Below are 17,377 nucleotides of genomic sequence, written 5' to 3' on the forward strand. Positions count from 1 at the left end.
TTTTTTGCCCATAGCTGTTCCCTCCACCTGCAGGTAATAGTGATCGTTGAATAAAAAGTCATTGCTAGTAAGGCTGATTTCTAATAATTGTAATATTTCTATGTCCGGTCTAGTGTTGTCTGGGTATCTCTTAAAGATATTTCTAATTGCTTGTATTCCTGTTGCTGTATTTATATTAGTGTATAAGCTATCAATATCTATCGTGAATATGTGTGTGTGGGAGGGAACAACTATGGGTCCAATCCTCTCCATAAAGTGGTAAGTGTCCCTGAGAAAGCTGGGGTGCCTGGTGGAGAGAGGGTTAATGTGATGATCTATATATTGCGAGATGTTATAGGATTCACTGTTGCAGTCTGAAACAATTGGTCTGCCAGGGGGAACTTCAAAGGGAATTGTCCATGTCCCCGGTTCCTTGTGTACTTTTAACAGTAAATAGAATAGTCTAGGTCGTGGGGTGTCTGTACCGTAAAGAAAGTCCCGTTGTTTTGCTGTAATGTAGTGTTGGTCATAGAGTCTTTTTATTATTGTCCTTAACTGTGTCTGTGTCTGTGGTTGTATACTGTTTTCTATTCGTTTATAATGTTTGGTGTTTGATAACTGTCTGTTTGCTTCATACATGTATTGATGTTTATCCAATATGACTATTTTTGAACCTTTATCTGCTGGTTTGATGATTATGTGTGGGTTATTTTTGAGTTGTTGTATTGCCTGTCTTTCTACGTGTGTGAGGTTATCCTCCCTATCAGTGTGCATCTGATGGTTGTGAAGTGTGTTCTTGTCTATTCTGATTAGTCTCCTGATTCTACCATCTATCTGGGAGGTTTTAGGTTCCCAGGTAGATGGTAAAGTAAATGGTTGGTGGTTGTCGTCTGTGTTGTAGTCATAGTAGTCCAACAGTTTAAGTCTTCTGTGATATTTGTCATTGGGTGTCCCTTTGAAGTTCCTCCCAATCAAATTTGTTTGGCCGAGGGATGAATGTTAACCCTCTCTCCAGGAGCTTTACCTGTGCTGCTGTGGGTATGAAGGATTTGGAAAGATTCATGATATTAGTTGTTGACTGGTCCACTGCTCCCCTAATTGGAGGATCTGCACTGGTTATTAGGGAAGGAAAGAGATTAAGAGAAAGATTATTTCTATCCAGACTGTGGCTTGTGGTTAATGTAAATTTAACTGTCTGCACCAGTGTTGAAAGATGAGGTCTGCTGTGGTGGATGTCCAGTGTATGAGATCTGTTGTTGTGTGAAATGTGTCTTGTGGAATCTCTAATAGGGTTGGGAAGTTAGTGGTAATGTAAGCGTTGATGAGCTTAAGATTTCTCTTCTGTTGTGGACTAAGAAGAGGTGAATGGCTGATGACCGGGATGTATATTGTTGCGTTTGGAAATGTTTTCTTTGCCTCCTTGTGCATACCTGACAACTGTTTCAGTGATGTTTGAAATGGGTCGTGATCCTTGTTGTTCAGGCCCACCGAGATAACAACAGTCGCCGTGTCTGTATGTATGGGGGTTTTCTCCAGTATCTTTGTGAAATGATAGAATGTTGCCCCTGGGTAACTGTCTACCTGGATGTTGGGGTTATTGAATGGTGGGATCCGGTTGAGGTTTGAGTCTCCTATGATGAGTGTTGGTGTGTGTCCCTCAATGTTCCAATCTGCCACCTTGTAATTCGGCCTAGCCTTGTGATAGAAGGGTTTTTGGGGGGGATGTGTGGGTTTAGGCTGTGGTTGGGGTTGAAGATGGGGTTGTGGTAGGGATGATGGTGGGTATTTTGAGGCGCCAGTTATACAGGGGCCCTGGACAGGCAGAGGCACAGCGATATTTGTTTTTTGTGGGGGTTCAGGTTTGGGAGCTTTGGGGTGTTGCCCATTGTCTTGCCCTTTAGTCATCGTCATATGCCCCTTGAGTTGCCCTGTCCTTGTCTGTACCCCTTTCCTGGCGCCTCCTGTGGGTGAAAGAGGAGCAGATGTAATGATGTCTCTTAGTAATATTGCTACATTACCCTGTGCTCTTTTGCAGTTAGTGTTTTGTTTAATGGGTGTAGCTGTAGGTGTACAAGTTTCTGGTTGACTGTTGACTGTGTGGTGAACCTGGGCTATGATAGGAGTGGCTGCTTTGGGAGTAGGGGGACCCATTGGACTTTTCCATTTCTCCTTTCCAGTTGTAGGGGTTGCTATTCTTGCCTCTCCTTTTTGATTGGAAAGGGAAGAATCAGTGAGGGTGGATGTTGAGGGTAGGGAGTGAAGATGTGTTTTGGAAGGAGTCTGTATGCGAAGGTTATAGGTTTCACTCAGGGTCGGTTGTTTTCCCAGTGATAGTGTCCGTAGGTATGATGGTTGTCTTTTTGGCAGGGGGCGAGGTTTTGACAAGGGTGGAAATTCCTCTGCTGAGGAGAGAGGGGGCACTGGGTTTGGAATTGAATTTAGTATCGTTGGTGGGGAAATCTGTAGTGGGGTGTGTTCTATTGCTGGAAGTGTATGTGGTTGGTCTCGTATTGTGTTGGTCTGTATAGTTGTCTGTTGGGGAGAGGAAGAGGCCTGAGGGAGTTTCAAGGTGGTTTCGACTCTAATGATGGTGGTGGGTGTCAATTTATGTTTGTATCTCTTATGTGCCCAGCCTATTGCGATTGTCAGTGCCAAAGTGTTGGGTGTGTTTATTTGTTGTGTAATGGTGTAGGTGGTTGATCGGTAATGTGTCTGTAGTATGTTCATGTTGTTTTGCATCCACTGGTGTGTGTTCTGTGATAATTTTGTTGTGGTGTAGTCTGTGGGTGAAGATGGTTTGATAAAGTTGGTGACACGATGCACCTGTCTCATCATACCAGTAGGGAATGCATGGTTTTTAAGTGCCTTCTCCACCACCTCCATGTGGTGGGTTGCCTGTATTAATTTAAAGTACAGTTTTGCAGTCTGCCTTGTCTCTTCATCTGGGGGGTCGTATAGGCCAGGCTGTCTGTATGCGTAAGGTTGGGTTTGGGGTTGTGCTATCCTGTCATGTGACTTGGTCTTCAAATTCATTAATGCCTGCATTGTTACAAAACCCTGATGCTAAAATACCTAAATACTACGTTTCCTAGTTAATATAATACAACCAGGTTGTTCTCAGTCGAGGAGGACCGGACAGTGTAAATAAAAAAAGCAGGGCAATACTACATTTAGAATAGAAGATGTGAAGGCCTGAACAGCACGATACTTTTTGTGCTGCTCAGGACCAGTCCTTACCCCCTTGGTATTTTGTCGGCCGGGTTCTTGAAATATGGAGGTGGAAGTGAGGTGACCGATTTGTTTCTTTGCGTTTCCAAGTTCCAGGGCTGGGGCTGTGATCCGTTGTTCTTTCGCCGTGTTCTTTGTAGGCTGGGTTATTGCGATATGGAGATAGAGATGAGGTTAAAGATTGTTTCTTAACGTTCCAGGGCTGGGGCAGTAATCCGTTGTTCTTTGAGTCCAATCCTGTTAAAAAGATCTGGTTCCACAGGTTAAAATCTCGATTGCTTCCCCAAATGTCTGTGCACTTTAGTCAATGAGCTCCCCCTTACCCCTCCACATCTTAACTCTAAAACGTAACTTTTAATTATATTGTTTAAAATCAAAAAGGTGACTAAAAGCCAAGCAATGTTAAAATCCACTGTGAAGTCCTGTTTGCAAAACCCTAACGTTTCGCAGAGTTTTCTGCTTCATCAGAGGGATCTTTTCCTCGACTGAGAACCCCGTACCTTTTAAAATGAGCGCAATTAGGAGGGAGAGACCCAGCCACTGCGCCCAAATTGGGCGTTTCTATCTTTCTGTTACCCTATTGGTTCAATTTGCCAGCTGGAGATACTCAAAGGCGGGAAAGTTATGGCATTACAAGGGCTTATATACTAAGCTCCTCTTTCTTCGGTGTGCTTTTTAGTTCAGTTTCCAGACTGTGTTATAAATGAACCTAGCAATATCCCAAGTCATACCTTCTATCCATTAAATATCCTTTGTCCTGATAGTCCTTCATTTGTCCCAGTATTTCCCTCTCTGATCCTTTACTTCCCTAACTTTCCCTCCCTATTCTGTCCCTATATTGTTATTCTGTTCAGTTCAGTTACATTTTCTATTATCCTGTACTTTTTTATTTCTTAGTTGTTGTGTGTGGTTCTGTATATGGGTCCAATGCAATCCCTCTAGCACAATGAGACAAATCAAAGAAAATAAAAAGAATAAGTGTTGGGGAAAAGAAGAGTGATTCAATGTAATATATTGCTGTAATTCATAAGCGCTGTTGCTCTCCCGGTGGGTCTGGACGTGGATGACCCGTGGACAGCGGAGCAGCAACACGCCACACGAGGAGCAGAAACCAGCACCTGAAAGCAGTACTATACTTGAAGAGGGACAACCCAGGGATGGCACGGGCTAGGGTTAGGTTTTGAATATAATTGTGTTTCGTTTCAGCTAGTTTGTTTTACGGTGCACAGGCCAATCTCCTGTTTATCCCTCTTCTGATGATCTTTTATATTAGGTGTAGTACTTAAAAAGGCCCGTAGGTGTCCTCCTAAGATCATAAATTAAACTGAAGTAAGTTCTAAAATGGCTCTTTTTCTGGGTGACAGTGCAGGAGCCGATGTGGTGAAAGATTCATTCAACCATGATGTTGTTAAATATGAACATAAAAGCAATATTGTGCATTTAGTTGGTTTTATTGTTTTATCATATTAAAAGAAAGGAAAGACCTAAGAAAAGGAAATGCCAAACTAAAACTGAACAAAACATAAATATATAGAGTATAGATAAAATATAAATAAAACCATGTTCTTCTCCATCCATTTTCCTGTCTGTTAAAACCCATTTTCTAAAACCTCTCGTTCAGGCCATTTGGCGTTATTGTCTGTAGGTGCTGGATCCACTCCCGTTCTACCCTCTTTCGCTGCCCACAGGTCCAGCCTATGTGTGACTGTAACCCTGATATGGTAAGGTGGGTGATGGGGTGCTCCTGGAAGTGGGTTATGAGTGCCGTTTGTAGGTGTGCCCTTTTAATGTTATACAGGTGTTGTTTGAGTCTGGTTTCTATGGTGTGTTTGGTTTCTCCGATGTATTGTTTATTGCAGAGTGTGCATGTAATGATATAAATGGCGTTATGGGTGTTCAATGAATAGGATTCTTGTACTGGTGCTGATGTATGGCTGTGTATGTTTGTAATGAACTTTATCTGTCGAAAATGGAAATTGTGAGATTTGGGGTCTTGTGGTGGCTTACTACTGAATCTTGCTTTGGTGAGGAGGTCCTTTAAATTGTTGTTCTTTCTGAATGCTGAAATTATTCTGTATGGTTTGAGTGGTATGTAAGTGTGCTGAACTGTAGAGAAGTTGTGTTTGATTGATTGATGTAGGGATCTGATTCTATGTGAAAATGTGGTTACTAGGGGGATGATAATTGTCTGTTGATTGAGTATTGATGACAAAGGAGAAGAGACAGAGGAAGTGTTGCGGTTTAGTGATTGGTGCAGATCACTTTCCATAGGGGAGTCAGGATTAGGGTGAAGGAGGGAGGTAGAGATTAAGTTAGGATGAGAACCCTGATTAGGGTAATGGTAAACATTAAGGTTAGGCGTGGGGTTTGGGGAGAGGTTAAGGTTAGGCGTGGGGTTTGGGGAGAGGTTAAGGTTAGGCGTGGGGTTTGGGGAGAGGTTAAGGTTAGGCGTGGGGTTTGGGGAGAGGTTAAGGTTAGGCGTGGGGTTTGGGGAGAGGTTAAGGTTAGGCGTGGGGTTTGGGGAGAGGTTAAGGTTAGGCGTGGGGTTTGGGGAGAGGTTAAGGTTAGGCGTGGGGTTTGGGGAGAGGTTAAGGTTAGCCGTGGGGTTTGGGGAGAGGTTAAGGTTAGCCGTGGGGTTTGGGGAGAGGTTAAGGTTAGGCGTGGGGTTTAGGGAGAGGTTAAGGTTAGGAGTAGGATTGAGGTTAAGGTTAAGAGAGGTGGGTGATTTGATGTGGTCTATGAGTGTTGGATGAATGGGAGGGAGGGCGGCCAATGTGTTGTTTTTAATGGTTCTTAAAAATCGTTTTGAATATCCTCTTCTTCTAAGTGCATTGAATAGTGTATTTATTGCATAATCCAGGTCTTGCTTGCAAGATGATATCCTGTAGAACCGTATGATTTGTGATTTTATTATTCCCTTAAATGTATGTTTAGGATGGTAACTGTGTTTATGAAGTAAAGCATGTGTGTCTGTTGGTTTGAAGTAGACTCTAGTGTGTAGTGTTTTCTGTGATTGATTGTTATTACTGAAAAAAACAGTTGTGTCTAAGAAGTTGACTTCTTGCGGATGAATTGTGTATTTAACCTTAATGGATGAATGATGACTGTTGAGAATGTTTATGAAATCTGTGAATAATTGGATGTCGTGGGGCCAGGCTCCTATTATGTCGTCTAAAAAGCGGTAATAAAAAGTGGGTTGATATGGACACTTGGCCAGTGCCTCTCTCTCCCATTCAGCCATGTATATATTGGCGTAAGCAGGTGCGAATTTTTTGCCCATAGCTGTTCCCTCCACCTGCAGGTAATAGTGATCGTTGAATAAAAAGTCATTGCTAGTAAGGCTGATTTCTAATAATTGTAATATTTCTATGTCCGGTCTAGTGTTGTCTGGGTATCTCTTAAAGATATTTCTAATTGCTTGTATTCCTGTTGCTGTATTTATATTAGTGTATAAGCTATCAATATCTATCGTGAATATGTGTGTGTGGGAGGGAACAACTATGGGTCCAATCCTCTCCATAAAGTGGTAAGTGTCCCTGAGAAAGCTGGGGTGCCTGGTGGAGAGAGGGTTAATGTGATGATCTATATATTGCGAGATGTTATAGGATTCACTGTTGCAGTCTGAAACAATTGGTCTGCCAGGGGGAACTTCAAAGGGAATTGTCCATGTCCCCGGTTCCTTGTGTACTTTTAACAGTAAATAGAATAGTCTAGGTCGTGGGGTGTCTGTACCGTAAAGAAAGTCCCGTTGTTTTGCTGTAATGTAGTGTTGGTCATAGAGTCTTTTTATTATTGTCCTTAACTGTGTCTGTGTCTGTGGTTGTATACTGTTTTCTATTCGTTTATAATGTTTGGTGTTTGATAACTGTCTGTTTGCTTCATACATGTATTGATGTTTATCCAATATGACTATTTTTGAACCTTTATCTGCTGGTTTGATGATTATGTGTGGGTTATTTTTGAGTTGTTGTATTGCCTGTCTTTCTACGTGTGTGAGGTTATCCTCCCTATCAGTGTGCATCTGATGGTTGTGAAGTGTGTTCTTGTCTATTCTGATTAGTCTCCTGATTCTACCATCTATCTGGGAGGTTTTAGGTTCCCAGGTAGATGGTAAAGTAAATGGTTGGTGGTTGTCGTCTGTGTTGTAGTCATAGTAGTCCAACAGTTTAAGTCTTCTGTGATATTTGTGGGTGTCCCTTTGAAGTTCCTCCCAATCAAATTTGTTTGGCCGAGGGATGAATGTTAACCCTCTCTCCAGGAGCTTTACCTGTGCTGCTGTGGGTATGAAGGATTTGGAAAGATTCATGATATTAGTTGTTGACTGGTCCACTGCTCCCCTAATTGGAGGATCTGCACTGGTTATTAGGGAAGGAAAGAGATTAAGAGAAAGATTATTTCTATCCAGACTGTGGCTTGTGGTTAATGTAAATTTAACTGTCTGCACCAGTGTTGAAAGATGAGGTCTGCTGTGGTGGATGTCCAGTGTATGAGATCTGTTGTTGTGTGAAATGTGTCTTGTGGAATCTCTAATAGGGTTGGGAAGTTAGTGGTAATGTAAGCGTTGATGAGCTTAAGATTTCTCTTCTGTTGTGGACTAAGAAGAGGTGAATGGCTGATGACCGGGATGTATATTGTTGCGTTTGGAAATGTTTTCTTTGCCTCCTTGTGCATACCTGACAACTGTTTCAGTGATGTTTGAAATGGGTCGTGATCCTTGTTGTTCAGGCCCACCGAGATAACAACAGTCGCCGTGTCTGTATGTATGGGGGTTTTCTCCAGTATCTTTGTGAAATGATAGAATGTTGCCCCTGGGTAACTGTCTACCTGGATGTTGGGGTTATTGAATGGTGGGATCCGGTTGAGGTTTGAGTCTCCTATGATGAGTGTTGGTGTGTGTCCCTCAATGTTCCAATCTGCCACCTTGTAATTCGGCCTAGCCTTGTGATAGAAGGGTTTTTGGGGGGGATGTGTGGGTTTAGGCTGTGGTTGGGGTTGAAGATGGGGTTGTGGTAGGGATGATGGTGGGTATTTTGAGGCGCCAGTTATACAGGGGCCCTGGACAGGCAGAGGCACAGCGATATTTGTTTTTTGTGGGGGTTCAGGTTTGGGAGCTTTGGGGTGTTGCCCATTGTCTTGCCCTTTAGTCATCGTCATATGCCCCTTGAGTTGCCCTGTCCTTGTCTGTACCCCTTTCCTGGCGCCTCCTGTGGGTGAAAGAGGAGCAGATGTAATGATGTCTCTTAGTAATATTGCTACATTACCCTGTGCTCTTTTGCAGTTAGTGTTTTGTTTAATGGGTGTAGCTGTAGGTGTACAAGTTTCTGGTTGACTGTTGACTGTGTGGTGAACCTGGGCTATGATAGGAGTGGCTGCTTTGGGAGTAGGGGGACCCATTGGACTTTTCCATTTCTCCTTTCCAGTTGTAGGGGTTGCTATTCTTGCCTCTCCTTTTTGATTGGAAAGGGAAGAATCAGTGAGGGTGGATGTTGAGGGTAGGGAGTGAAGATGTGTTTTGGAAGGAGTCTGTATGCGAAGGTTATAGGTTTCACTCAGGGTCGGTTGTTTTCCCAGTGATAGTGTCCGTAGGTATGATGGTTGTCTTTTTGGCAGGGGGCGAGGTTTTGACAAGGGTGGAAATTCCTCTGCTGAGGAGAGAGGGGGCACTGGGTTTGGAATTGAATTTAGTATCGTTGGTGGGGAAATCTGTAGTGGGGTGTGTTCTATTGCTGGAAGTGTATGTGGTTGGTCTCGTATTGTGTTGGTCTGTATAGTTGTCTGTTGGGGAGAGGAAGAGGCCTGAGGGAGTTTCAAGGTGGTTTCGACTCTAATGATGGTGGTGGGTGTCAATTTATGTTTGTATCTCTTATGTGCCCAGCCTATTGCGATTGTCAGTGCCAAAGTGTTGGGTGTGTTTATTTGTTGTGTAATGGTGTAGGTGGTTGATCGGTAATGTGTCTGTAGTATGTTCATGTTGTTTTGCATCCACTGGTGTGTGTTCTGTGATAATTTTGTTGTGGTGTAGTCTGTGGGTGAAGATGGTTTGATAAAGTTGGTGACACGATGCACCTGTCTCATCATACCAGTAGGGAATGCATGGTTTTTAAGTGCCTTCTCCACCACCTCCATGTGGTGGGTTGCCTGTATTAATTTAAAGTACAGTTTTGCAGTCTGCCTTGTCTCTTCATCTGGGGGGTCGTATAGGCCAGGCTGTCTGTATGCGTAAGGTTGGGTTTGGGGTTGTGCTATCCTGTCATGTGACTTGGTCTTCAAATTCATTAATGCCTGCATTGTTACAAAACCCTGATGCTAAAATACCTAAATACTACGTTTCCTAGTTAATATAATACAACCAGGTTGTTCTCAGTCGAGGAGGACCGGACAGTGTAAATAAAAAAAGCAGGGCAATACTACATTTAGAATAGAAGATGTGAAGGCCTGAACAGCACGATACTTTTTGTGCTGCTCAGGACCAGTCCTTACCCCCTTGGTATTTTGTCGGCCGGGTTCTTGAAATATGGAGGTGGAAGTGAGGTGACCGATTTGTTTCTTTGCGTTTCCAAGTTCCAGGGCTGGGGCTGTGATCCGTTGTTCTTTCGCCGTGTTCTTTGTAGGCTGGGTTATTGCGATATGGAGATAGAGATGAGGTTAAAGATTGTTTCTTAACGTTCCAGGGCTGGGGCAGTAATCCGTTGTTCTTTGAGTCCAATCCTGTTAAAAAGATCTGGTTCCACAGGTTAAAATCTCGATTGCTTCCCCAAATGTCTGTGCACTTTAGTCAATGAGCTCCCCCTTACCCCTCCACATCTTAACTCTAAAACGTAACTTTTAATTATATTGTTTAAAATCAAAAAGGTGACTAAAAGCCAAGCAATGTTAAAATCCACTGTGAAGTCCTGTTTGCAAAACCCTAACGTTTCGCAGAGTTTTCTGCTTCATCAGAGGGATCTTTTCCTCGACTGAGAACCCCGTACCTTTTAAAATGAGCGCAATTAGGAGGGAGAGACCCAGCCACTGCGCCCAAATTGGGCGTTTCTATCTTTCTGTTACCCTATTGGTTCAATTTGCCAGCTGGAGATACTCAAAGGCGGGAAAGTTATGGCATTACAAGGGCTTATATACTAAGCTCCTCTTTCTTCGGTGTGCTTTTTAGTTCAGTTTCCAGACTGTGTTATAAATGAACCTAGCAATATCCCAAGTCATACCTTCTATCCATTAAATATCCTTTGTCCTGATAGTCCTTCATTTGTCCCAGTATTTCCCTCTCTGATCCTTTACTTCCCTAACTTTCCCTCCCTATTCTGTCCCTATATTGTTATTCTGTTCAGTTCAGTTACATTTTCTATTATCCTGTACTTTTTTATTTCTTAGTTGTTGTGTGTGGTTCTGTATATGGGTCCAATGCAATCCCTCTAGCACAATGAGACAAATCAAAGAAAATAAAAAGAATAAGTGTTGGGGAAAAGAAGAGTGATTCAATGTAATATATTGCTGTAATTCATAAGCGCTGTTGCTCTCCCGGTGGGTCTGGACGTGGATGACCCGTGGACAGCGGAGCAGCAACACGCCACACGAGGAGCAGAAACCAGCACCTGAAAGCAGTACTATACTTGAAGAGGGACAACCCAGGGATGGCACGGGCTAGGGTTAGGTTTTGAATATAATTGTGTTTCGTTTCAGCTAGTTTGTTTTACGGTGCACAGGCCAATCTCCTGTTTATCCCTCTTCTGATGATCTTTTATATTAGGTGTAGTACTTAAAAAGGCCCGTAGGTGTCCTCCTAAGATCATAAATTAAACTGAAGTAAGTTCTAAAATGGCTCTTTTTCTGGGTGACAGTGCAGGAGCCGATGTGGTGAAAGATTCATTCAACCATGATGTTGTTAAATATGAACATAAAAGCAATATTGTGCATTTAGTTGGTTTTATTGTTTTATCATATTAAAAGAAAGGAAAGACCTAAGAAAAGGAAATGCCAAACTAAAACTGAACAAAACATAAATATATAGAGTATAGATAAAATATAAATAAAACCATGTTCTTCTCCATCCATTTTCCTGTCTGTTAAAACCCATTTTCTAAAACCTCTCGTTCAGGCCATTTGGCGTTATTGTCTGTAGGTGCTGGATCCACTCCCGTTCTACCCTCTTTCGCTGCCCACAGGTCCAGCCTATGTGTGACTGTAACCCTGATATGGTAAGGTGGGTGATGGGGTGCTCCTGGAAGTGGGTTATGAGTGCCGTTTGTAGGTGTGCCCTTTTAATGTTATACAGGTGTTGTTTGAGTCTGGTTTCTATGGTGTGTTTGGTTTCTCCGATGTATTGTTTATTGCAGAGTGTGCATGTAATGATATAAATGGCGTTATGGGTGTTCAATGAATAGGATTCTTGTACTGGTGCTGATGTATGGCTGTGTATGTTTGTAATGAACTTTATCTGTCGAAAATGGAAATTGTGAGATTTGGGGTCTTGTGGTGGCTTACTACTGAATCTTGCTTTGGTGAGGAGGTCCTTTAAATTGTTGTTCTTTCTGAATGCTGAAATTATTCTGTATGGTTTGAGTGGTATGTAAGTGTGCTGAACTGTAGAGAAGTTGTGTTTGATTGATTGATGTAGGGATCTGATTCTATGTGAAAATGTGGTTACTAGGGGGATGATAATTGTCTGTTGATTGAGTATTGATGACAAAGGAGAAGAGACAGAGGAAGTGTTGCGGTTTAGTGATTGGTGCAGATCACTTTCCATAGGGGAGTCAGGATTAGGGTGAAGGAGGGAGGTAGAGATTAAGTTAGGATGAGAACCCTGATTAGGGTAATGGTAAACATTAAGGTTAGGCGTGGGGTTTGGGGAGAGGTTAAGGTTAGGCGTGGGGTTTGGGGAGAGGTTAAGGTTAGGCGTGGGGTTTGGGGAGAGGTTAAGGTTAGGCGTGGGGTTTGGGGAGAGGTTAAGGTTAGGCGTGGGGTTTGGGGAGAGGTTAAGGTTAGGCGTGGGGTTTGGGGAGAGGTTAAGGTTAGGCGTGGGGTTTGGGGAGAGGTTAAGGTTAGGCGTGGGGTTTGGGGAGAGGTTAAGGTTAGCCGTGGGGTTTGGGGAGAGGTTAAGGTTAGCCGTGGGGTTTGGGGAGAGGTTAAGGTTAGGCGTGGGGTTTAGGGAGAGGTTAAGGTTAGGAGTAGGATTGAGGTTAAGGTTAAGAGAGGTGGGTGATTTGATGTGGTCTATGAGTGTTGGATGAATGGGAGGGAGGGCGGCCAATGTGTTGTTTTTAATGGTTCTTAAAAATCGTTTTGAATATCCTCTTCTTCTAAGTGCATTGAATAGTGTATTTATTGCATAATCCAGGTCTTGCTTGCAAGATGATATCCTGTAGAACCGTATGATTTGTGATTTTATTATTCCCTTAAATGTATGTTTAGGATGGTAACTGTGTTTATGAAGTAAAGCATGTGTGTCTGTTGGTTTGAAGTAGACTCTAGTGTGTAGTGTTTTCTGTGATTGATTGTTATTACTGAAAAAAACAGTTGTGTCTAAGAAGTTGACTTCTTGCGGATGAATTGTGTATTTAACCTTAATGGATGAATGATGACTGTTGAGAATGTTTATGAAATCTGTGAATAATTGGATGTCGTGGGGCCAGGCTCCTATTATGTCGTCTAAAAAGCGGTAATAAAAAGTGGGTTGATATGGACACTTGGCCAGTGCCTCTCTCTCCCATTCAGCCATGTATATATTGGCGTAAGCAGGTGCGAATTTTTTGCCCATAGCTGTTCCCTCCACCTGCAGGTAATAGTGATCGTTGAATAAAAAGTCATTGCTAGTAAGGCTGATTTCTAATAATTGTAATATTTCTATGTCCGGTCTAGTGTTGTCTGGGTATCTCTTAAAGATATTTCTAATTGCTTGTATTCCTGTTGCTGTATTTATATTAGTGTATAAGCTATCAATATCTATCGTGAATATGTGTGTGTGGGAGGGAACAACTATGGGTCCAATCCTCTCCATAAAGTGGTAAGTGTCCCTGAGAAAGCTGGGGTGCCTGGTGGAGAGAGGGTTAATGTGATGATCTATATATTGCGAGATGTTATAGGATTCACTGTTGCAGTCTGAAACAATTGGTCTGCCAGGGGGAACTTCAAAGGGAATTGTCCATGTCCCCGGTTCCTTGTGTACTTTTAACAGTAAATAGAATAGTCTAGGTCGTGGGGTGTCTGTACCGTAAAGAAAGTCCCGTTGTTTTGCTGTAATGTAGTGTTGGTCATAGAGTCTTTTTATTATTGTCCTTAACTGTGTCTGTGTCTGTGGTTGTATACTGTTTTCTATTCGTTTATAATGTTTGGTGTTTGATAACTGTCTGTTTGCTTCATACATGTATTGATGTTTATCCAATATGACTATTTTTGAACCTTTATCTGCTGGTTTGATGATTATGTGTGGGTTATTTTTGAGTTGTTGTATTGCCTGTCTTTCTACGTGTGTGAGGTTATCCTCCCTATCAGTGTGCATCTGATGGTTGTGAAGTGTGTTCTTGTCTATTCTGATTAGTCTCCTGATTCTACCATCTATCTGGGAGGTTTTAGGTTCCCAGGTAGATGGTAAAGTAAATGGTTGGTGGTTGTCGTCTGTGTTGTAGTCATAGTAGTCCAACAGTTTAAGTCTTCTGTGATATTTGTGGGTGTCCCTTTGAAGTTCCTCCCAATCAAATTTGTTTGGCCGAGGGATGAATGTTAACCCTCTCTCCAGGAGCTTTACCTGTGCTGCTGTGGGTATGAAGGATTTGGAAAGATTCATGATATTAGTTGTTGACTGGTCCACTGCTCCCCTAATTGGAGGATCTGCACTGGTTATTAGGGAAGGAAAGAGATTAAGAGAAAGATTATTTCTATCCAGACTGTGGCTTGTGGTTAATGTAAATTTAACTGTCTGCACCAGTGTTGAAAGATGAGGTCTGCTGTGGTGGATGTCCAGTGTATGAGATCTGTTGTTGTGTGAAATGTGTCTTGTGGAATCTCTAATAGGGTTGGGAAGTTAGTGGTAATGTAAGCGTTGATGAGCTTAAGATTTCTCTTCTGTTGTGGACTAAGAAGAGGTGAATGGCTGATGACCGGGATGTATATTGTTGCGTTTGGAAATGTTTTCTTTGCCTCCTTGTGCATACCTGACAACTGTTTCAGTGATGTTTGAAATGGGTCGTGATCCTTGTTGTTCAGGCCCACCGAGATAACAACAGTCGCCGTGTCTGTATGTATGGGGGTTTTCTCCAGTATCTTTGTGAAATGATAGAATGTTGCCCCTGGGTAACTGTCTACCTGGATGTTGGGGTTATTGAATGGTGGGATCCGGTTGAGGTTTGAGTCTCCTATGATGAGTGTTGGTGTGTGTCCCTCAATGTTCCAATCTGCCACCTTGTAATTCGGCCTAGCCTTGTGATAGAAGGGTTTTTGGGGGGGATGTGTGGGTTTAGGCTGTGGTTGGGGTTGAAGATGGGGTTGTGGTAGGGATGATGGTGGGTATTTTGAGGCGCCAGTTATACAGGGGCCCTGGACAGGCAGAGGCACAGCGATATTTGTTTTTTGTGGGGGTTCAGGTTTGGGAGCTTTGGGGTGTTGCCCATTGTCTTGCCCTTTAGTCATCGTCATATGCCCCTTGAGTTGCCCTGTCCTTGTCTGTACCCCTTTCCTGGCGCCTCCTGTGGGTGAAAGAGGAGCAGATGTAATGATGTCTCTTAGTAATATTGCTACATTACCCTGTGCTCTTTTGCAGTTAGTGTTTTGTTTAATGGGTGTAGCTGTAGGTGTACAAGTTTCTGGTTGACTGTTGACTGTGTGGTGAACCTGGGCTATGATAGGAGTGGCTGCTTTGGGAGTAGGGGGACCCATTGGACTTTTCCATTTCTCCTTTCCAGTTGTAGGGGTTGCTATTCTTGCCTCTCCTTTTTGATTGGAAAGGGAAGAATCAGTGAGGGTGGATGTTGAGGGTAGGGAGTGAAGATGTGTTTTGGAAGGAGTCTGTATGCGAAGGTTATAGGTTTCACTCAGGGTCGGTTGTTTTCCCAGTGATAGTGTCCGTAGGTATGATGGTTGTCTTTTTGGCAGGGGGCGAGGTTTTGACAAGGGTGGAAATTCCTCTGCTGAGGAGAGAGGGGGCACTGGGTTTGGAATTGAATTTAGTATCGTTGGTGGGGAAATCTGTAGTGGGGTGTGTTCTATTGCTGGAAGTGTATGTGGTTGGTCTCGTATTGTGTTGGTCTGTATAGTTGTCTGTTGGGGAGAGGAAGAGGCCTGAGGGAGTTTCAAGGTGGTTTCGACTCTAATGATGGTGGTGGGTGTCAATTTATGTTTGTATCTCTTATGTGCCCAGCCTATTGCGATTGTCAGTGCCAAAGTGTTGGGTGTGTTTATTTGTTGTGTAATGGTGTAGGTGGTTGATCGGTAATGTGTCTGTAGTATGTTCATGTTGTTTTGCATCCACTGGTGTGTGTTCTGTGATAATTTTGTTGTGGTGTAGTCTGTGGGTGAAGATGGTTTGATAAAGTTGGTGACACGATGCACCTGTCTCATCATACCAGTAGGGAATGCATGGTTTTTAAGTGCCTTCTCCACCACCTCCATGTGGTGGGTTGCCTGTATTAATTTAAAGTACAGTTTTGCAGTCTGCCTTGTCTCTTCATCTGGGGGGTCGTATAGGCCAGGCTGTCTGTATGCGTAAGGTTGGGTTTGGGGTTGTGCTATCCTGTCATGTGACTTGGTCTTCAAATTCATTAATGCCTGCATTGTTACAAAACCCTGATGCTAAAATACCTAAATACTACGTTTCCTAGTTAATATAATACAACCAGGTTGTTCTCAGTCGAGGAGGACCGGACAGTGTAAATAAAAAAAGCAGGGCAATACTACATTTAGAATAGAAGATGTGAAGGCCTGAACAGCACGATACTTTTTGTGCTGCTCAGGACCAGTCCTTACCCCCTTGGTATTTTGTCGGCCGGGTTCTTGAAATATGGAGGTGGAAGTGAGGTGACCGATTTGTTTCTTTGCGTTTCCAAGTTCCAGGGCTGGGGCTGTGATCCGTTGTTCTTTCGCCGTGTTCTTTGTAGGCTGGGTTATTGCGATATGGAGATAGAGATGAGGTTTGAGTCCAATCCTGTTAAAAAGATCTGGTTCCACAGGTTAAAATCTCGATTGCTTCCCCAAATGTCTGTGCACTTTAGTCAATGAGCTCCCCCTTACCCCTCCACATCTTAACTCTAAAACGTAACTTTTAATTATATTGTTTAAAATCAAAAAGGTGACTAAAAGCCAAGCAATGTTAAAATCCACTGTGAAGTCCTGTTTGCAAAACCCTAACGTTTCGCAGAGTTTTCTGCTTCATCAGAGGGATCTTTTCCTCGACTGAGAACCCCGTACCTTTTAAAATGAGCGCAATTAGGAGGGAGAGACCCAGCCACTGCGCCCAAATTGGGCGTTTCTATCTTTCTGTTACCCTATTGGTTCAATTTGCCAGCTGGAGATACTCAAAGGCGGGAAAGTTATGGCATTACAAGGGCTTATATACTAAGCTCCTCTTTCTTCGGTGTGCTTTTTAGTTCAGTTTCCAGACTGTGTTATAAATGAACCTAGCAATATCCCAAGTCATACCTTCTATCCATTAAATATCCTTTGTCCTGATAGTCCTTCATTTGTCCCAGTATTTCCCTCTCTGATCCTTTACTTCCCTAACTTTCCCTCCCTATTCTGTCCCTATATTGTTATTCTGTTCAGTTCAGTTACATTTTCTATTATCCTGTACTTTTTTATTTCTTAGTTGTTGTGTGTGGTTCTGTATATGGGTCCAATGCAATCCCTCTAGCACAATGAGACAAATCAAAGAAAATAAAAAGAATAAGTGTTGGGGAAAAGAAGAGTGATTCAATGTAATATATTGCTGTAATTCATAAGCGCTGTTGCTCTCCCGGTGGGTCTGGACGTGGATGACCCGTGGACAGCGGAGCAGCAACACGCCACACGAGGAGCAGAAACCAGCACCTGAAAGCAGTACTATACTTGAAGAGGGACAACCCAGGGATGGCACGGGCTAGGGTTAGGTTTTGAATATAATTGTGTTTCGTTTCAGCTAGTTTGTTTTACGGTGCACAGGCCAATCTCCTGTTTATCCCTCTTCTGATGATCTTTTATATTAGGTGTA

General features: G+C 42.9%; 1 protein-coding gene and 2 long non-coding RNA genes across 3 annotated transcripts in view; all 3 read right to left on the reverse strand.

Moving 5' to 3' along the window:
- The window catches only part of LOC139556020 (contactin-4-like), a 168,738-nt gene that overhangs the window by 62,871 nt on the left and 88,490 nt on the right, over positions 1–17,377 (reverse strand). The window lies entirely within an intron of this gene.
- On the reverse strand, positions 1,817–3,974 carry LOC139555983 (uncharacterized). Its single transcript, XR_011671047.1, has 2 exons — positions 3,217–3,974; positions 1,817–1,940 (listed from the first exon to the last, which is right to left on the reverse strand). It is a non-coding gene; the product is annotated as an uncharacterized lncRNA (long non-coding RNA).
- LOC139555989 (uncharacterized) lies at positions 8,288–10,445 on the reverse strand. Its single transcript, XR_011671048.1, has 2 exons — positions 9,688–10,445; positions 8,288–8,411 (listed from the first exon to the last, which is right to left on the reverse strand). It is a non-coding gene; the product is annotated as an uncharacterized lncRNA (long non-coding RNA).

Source organism: Salvelinus alpinus, chromosome 2, assembly GCF_045679555.1.
Source record: "Salvelinus alpinus chromosome 2, SLU_Salpinus.1, whole genome shotgun sequence".
In the NCBI taxonomy this organism is placed as follows: domain Eukaryota; kingdom Metazoa; phylum Chordata; class Actinopteri; order Salmoniformes; family Salmonidae; genus Salvelinus; species Salvelinus alpinus.